The sequence below is a fragment of the Aotus nancymaae genome, unplaced genomic scaffold (assembly GCF_030222135.1).
Source record: "Aotus nancymaae isolate 86718 unplaced genomic scaffold, 86718_ANA_hifiasm-v0.15.2.pri h1tg000059l, whole genome shotgun sequence".
Classification (NCBI taxonomy): domain Eukaryota; kingdom Metazoa; phylum Chordata; class Mammalia; order Primates; family Aotidae; genus Aotus; species Aotus nancymaae.
In genome coordinates this window covers 12,109,096-12,115,102 of record NW_026988473.1, presented here as the reverse complement: position 1 = coordinate 12,115,102, position 6,007 = coordinate 12,109,096, and the positions used below count along the sequence as shown (strand labels likewise).

Below are 6,007 nucleotides of genomic sequence, written 5' to 3'. Positions count from 1 at the left end.
CTATACCAATGGAATATGTTATTTATTGACATAATTAATGGATGAGCTCATTTTTACAACAAACATTACCTCCCCTAGGTTAGATTCCAGAGAATCTGGAGTATCCTCCAGAGCCTATTAGAGAAGAGTGACACATAAGTAAGTTCTTAAATTTTTTTTTTAGCTGGGCACAGTGGCTCACACCTGTAATCCCAGCACTTTGGGAGGGAGAGGTGGGCAGATTGCTTGAGCCCAGGAGTTCAGGACCAGCCTGGGCAACAAGGTGAAGCCTTGTCTCTACAAACAAATAAACAAACAAAAACAAAAACAAAAACAAAAGTTAGCTGGGTGTGGGGGTGTGCACCTATAGTCCCAGCTACGTGGGAGGCTGAGATGGGAGAGTCACCTGAGCTGAGGAAGCAGAGATTGTAATGAGCCATGATTATGCCACTGCACTCTAGCCTGGGCGATAAAGTGAGACCCTGTCTAAATTTAAAAAATTAAAACATAATAATTGCACATATTTATGGTGTACAATGCAATGCTTTGATACATGTATACATTGCATAATTATCAAATCAGGGTAATTAGGACATACATCACCTCAAACATTTATTATTTCTTTGTGGTGAGAACATTCAAACTCTTCTAGCTATTTTGAAATATATAATACATTATTGCTAACTGTAATTACTCTATATGCAATAGAACACTCTTATCAAATTGTGACTGTTGACCAACCTCTCCCTATTCCTCCCTGCCTCTTACCCTTTCCAGTCTCTGGTAACTATTCTACTCTCTACTTCTATGAGAACAACTTTACAAAATTCTCATATGCCATATTTGTCTTTCTGTGTCAGGTTTATTTCACCTAACGTAATGTCCTCTCAGTGTCATCACAAATGACAGGACTTAATTCTTTCTAATAGCTGAATAGTGTTCCATGGTGTATATATATATCACATTCATCCATTCATGTGTTATATTATCCATTTATCTGTTGTTGGACACTTAGGCTGGCTTCATATCTTGGCTAATATGAATAGTGCTGCAATAAACATGGGACTGCAGAGATCTCTTAGACATACTGATTTCATTTCCTTTGGATATATACCCAGTACTGGAATTGCTGGATCGTATGGTAGTTCTATTTTTAGTTCTTTGAGAAACCTCCAAACTGTTTTCCATAATGGTTGTGCTAATTTACATTCCCTCCAACAGTGTGTAATTGTTCCCTTTTCTCCACATTCTTGTCAACGCTTGTTATCTTTTGTCTTTTTGATAATAGTTGCCTTCTGACTGGAGTGGGGTGATATCTCATTGTGATTTCGATCTGCATTTCCTGATGATTAGTGATGTTGAGCATTTTTTCAAATACTTGTCAGCCATTTGTATGTTTTCTTTTGATAAATGTCTACTAAGGTCTTTTACCCATTTTAAAATTATGTGTGTATATATATATATATATATATATTTTCTGTTGAGTGGTTTGAGTTCCTTACATATTCTGGATATTAACTTTTTGTCAGATGGGTAGTTTGTAAATATTTTCTCTCATTCTACAGGTTGTCTCTTCACTCTGTTGACTATTTCCTTTGTGATGTAGAAGTGTTTTAGGTTGATCTAATCCCATTTGACTATATTTTGCTTTTGTCGTCTGTGCTTTTGAGGTCTTATTAAAAAAAGAGGTCTTGGAGAGATCCAAGATGGCTGATCACTAGCAGCTCGGGCTCATAGCTCCCAGTGAAAGCGCAGAGAATGAGAGGACGCCACACTTTCAGATGAATTTTGGTTGCTCATGGACTAAGAGATTCCCAGCGGAGGAGCCCCACGGGTCACCAGGGCGACTCTTGTGGCCAGCGCGGCGGTTTTGCTGGTGCCTCAGTGTGGCAGTTCTTGATGCAGAATCCGGAGATTCCTGGGCAGAAAAGCACCATCAATCTTAACACCGCTGTTTTGGCCGGTGCAGTGGATTGCTCAGATTTCGGCGCTGGGAATCACCAAGTTGGACGTCTGCTCAGAGACCTACTTAGAAAGTTGGTAATTACAAAAACAACAGAGGGATAAATATATAATGAAGGGAAGAAACCAGCCTAAAAAGGCAGAGAATACTCAAAATCAGAATGCCTCTCCCTCTACAGGGGATCGCAGTTCCTCATCAGCAATGGAACAAGGCTTAATGGAGAACGAGTGTGTTCCATTAACAGAAGCAGGTTTCAAAAGGTGGGTGATAAGAAACTTCTGTGAATTAAAAGAACTTGTTCTAACCCAATGCAAAGAAACTAAGAACCTTGAAAAAAGGTTTGACAAAATGCTAACAAGAATGGACAATTTAGAGAGGAATATAAGTGAATTGATGGAGCTGAAAAACATAAGAACTTTGTGAAGTATGCACAAGTTTAAACAGTCGAAATGATCAAGCAGAAGAAAGGATATCAGATGTCGAGGAACAGCTTAGTGAAATGAAATAAGAAGACAAGATTCGAGAAAAAAGGATAAAAAGGAATGAGCAAAGTCTCCAGGAAATATGGGACTATGTGAAAAGACCTAATTTACGTTTGATAGGTGTACCTGAATGTGACGAAGAGAATGAATCCAAGTTGGAAAATACTCTTCAGGATATCATTCAGGAAAACTTTCCCAACCTAGCAAGGCAGGGTAATATTCAACTCCAGGTAATACAGAGAACACCACAAAGATATTTTTCAAGAAGACCAACCCCAAGGCACATAATTGCCAGATTTATTAGGGTTGAAATGAAGGAGAAAATACTATGGGCAGCCAGAAAGAAAGGTCAGGTTACCCACAAAGGGAAACCTATCAGACTTACAGCAGATCTCTCAGCACAAACCCTACAAGGTAGAAAAGAGTGGGGACCAATATTTAACATCCTTAAAGAAAAGAACTTTCAACCCAGAATTTCCTATCCAGCCAAACTAAGCTTTATGAGCGAAGGAAAAATTAAATCTTTTGCGAACAAACAAGTACTTAGAGACTTCACCACCACCAGGTCTGCTTTACAAGAGCTTCTGAAAGAAGCACTATACATATAAAGGAACAACCAATATCAGCCTTTCCAAAAATATATCAAAAAGCAAAAAGCATCAACACAATGAAAAATTTACACCAACTAATGGGCAAAACAGCCAGCTAGCATCAAATGGAAGTATTAAACTCACATATATTCAAATTGGATAAAAAGTCAAAACCCATCGGTATGCTGCATCCAGACCCATCTCACATGCAATGATACACAAAGACTCAAAACAAAGAGAAGGAGGAAGATTTACCAACCAAACAGAGAGTAAAAATAAACAAATAAATAAAAAGCAGGAGATGCAATTCTCGCCTCTGATAAAATAGACTTTAAAGCAACAAAGATCAAAAGAGGCAAAGAAGGACATTACATAATGGCAAAAGGATCAATGTAATAAGAAGAGCTAATGATTCTATAGATCAATGAAACAGAAAATTAACAAGGACATCCAGGACTTGAACTCAGACCCGGAACAAGTAAACTTAATAAACATTTATAGAACTCTGAACTTCAAATTCACAAAACATACATTACCACCTCACACCTATTCCAAAAGTGACTACATAATTGGAAGTAAACCACTCCTCAGTAATCTCATAGCATTTCATAGGTTTAAATGAAATATTGGTTGGCTGCTTGTTTCTTATTTTCTTCCCTTATTCCTTCCTGTCTACATCATTAAGTATAATTATTGGCATAAAAGAGGTTTTCAATACCCATTACTAAACTGCATTCTAGCCTGGGCAAGAAAGCAATACTCCCATTCTCTCTCTCTTTTTCTCTTCCTTTTTCTTCCTCTTCTTCATTCTTTTTCTTTCTTTCTTCCTTTTTTTTCTTTCTTTCTTTCTTCCTTTAAAAAAAAAAAAAAAGAAAAATTTCAACTGAACACATTCCCACAACTTCCAAAACTTGGATTCATTCTTAAAGCATGCAGAGTGGCCGTTCTGGGTAGAATATTTTACCTTCATAGTCTGTTTCTCCTTTAGCAAGTCTCTTATTGCCTAATGGAGCCAGTGATTGTGAAGTTATCACCAGCTTCTAAAGATTCTGAGCATAGCCTTCTTCTCAAAAAAATGATAAAGGAAACACTGAATTTCACACGGGAAAAAGGAGAAAAGGAGCATGAATTATTCAGAGTAATCTCCCCTTTTTGATGCCTGTCCTTCCCCTGAATGTAATGATTCTTCTGATACACTCATTTTTACTGCCATCATTTTTACTCTCATCATATTACCAGGGTGAGGCCAAGCCCTCAATCTTTATGTTTTCATTAGACCTAGAAAAACAATGAGGAAACAGTGAGGTGGCAGCTATCACATCTGCAAGAGTTTTGCTTCAGCCTCTGTGGGTCCATCTTTTCTTGATACAATGTGATCATACAGAGAAGCACTGTGATATTTTCTTTCTCTGGAAAACCCCTGGTTTCTTAAATAAGAGTACATATTATAGAAATATATTTTCTCTCATCCAGGAATGAATTCAAAGGCTACAATTCTTGGACAATTACAGTAAGTCCTCGGTTAATGTCATTGATAGGTTCTTAAAAATTATGACTTTAAGCAAAATGATTTCTAGTTAAGCCAATTCTACCATAGGCTAATTGATATAGAAACAAGAGTTAGTTTCTCTGCTGTGAGCTTCCAAGTTGACAAAGAAAAGAAGGAACAACGGTCGTGCCAAAAAGGGCCGTGGCCATGTTCAGCCTATTTGCTGCACGAACTGTGCCCGATGCGTGCCCAAGGACAAGGCCATTAAGAAGTTCGTCATTCGAAACATAGTGGAGGCCGCAGCTGTCAGGGATATTTCTGAAGCGAGCGTCTTTGATGCCTATCAAAGACGCTCTATGTACTTCCCAAGCTCTATGTAAAGCTACATTACCGTGTGAGTTGTGCCATTCACAGCAAAGTAGTCAGGAATCGATCTCGTGAAGCCCGCAAGGACTGAACACCCCTACCCTGATTTAGATCTGCGGGTGCTGCCCCACGATCCCCACCAAAACCCATGTAAGGAGTTGAGTAGAGGCAGGAGAATTGCCTGAACCCAGGAGGCGGAGGTTGTGGTGAGCCGAGATCGCGCCATTGCACTCCAGCCTGGCTAACAAGAGAGAAACTCTGTCTCAAAAAAAAAAAAAAAGGAGCTGAGTAAAAGATTGAAAACAACTATTCTCTGGAGAAAAATAAAATGGGAATTGTACTTGAAAAGAAAAAAAAAAAGAAACGAGTTAAATTCCTATGGTGTATTCCTGGACACAAAAACATCATCAAACTTCTAAATAAAGACCAAAGCACTTCTAATATTAATCATTGAAATAAATGTGAACTATGTATGCATTTAAGAAAAAAAAAAAGAGGTCTTATTAAAAAAAAAGCTTGCCCAGTTTAATGTCATAATGTTTCCCCTATGCTTTCTTCTAGTAGTTTTATGGTTTCGGGTCTTATACTTAAGTCTTTAATTTATTTTGAGTTGATTTTTCTATATGGTGAGAGAAAGGAGTCTAATTTCCTTTTTCTGCATATGGATATCCAGTTTTTCCAGCACCATTTATTCAAGAGACTGTCCTTTCTCAATGCGTGTTCTTGAAACCTTTGTCAAACATAGTTGGCTGTTAAGTGTATGGACTTATTTCTGGGCTCTATTCTGTTCCTTTGGTCTGTGTGTCTGTTTTTATGTCAACACCATGGTGTTTTGGTTACTATCGCTTTATAGTACATTTTTAAGTCAGGTAGTGTGATGCTTCCAGCTTTGTCTATTTGTCATCTTTTGTAATTCCAGACACATTTGGGGATTTTTTTTTCTATTTTGGGAAGAAGGTTATTGGTATTTCAAAAAGAATTGCATTGAATTGGGCCAGGCATGGTGGCTCACACTTGTAATTCCAGCAGTTTGAAAATCCAAGGTGGGCACATCATTGTGGTGCCCAATCCAAGGTGGGCACAAAAAAATCAAAAAAATTGCATTGAATTTGTAAACTGTTTTGGGTAGTATGAACCT

The 6,007-nt window shown here is 37.9% G+C and overlaps 1 pseudogene; it reads left to right on the top strand.

The window, feature by feature from the left end:
* The first annotated feature begins 2,391 nt into the window (after positions 1–2,391).
* LOC105733802 (small ribosomal subunit protein eS26-like) lies at positions 2,392–5,023 on the top strand (annotated as a pseudogene).
* The last annotated feature ends 984 nt before the right edge of the window (positions 5,024–6,007 follow it).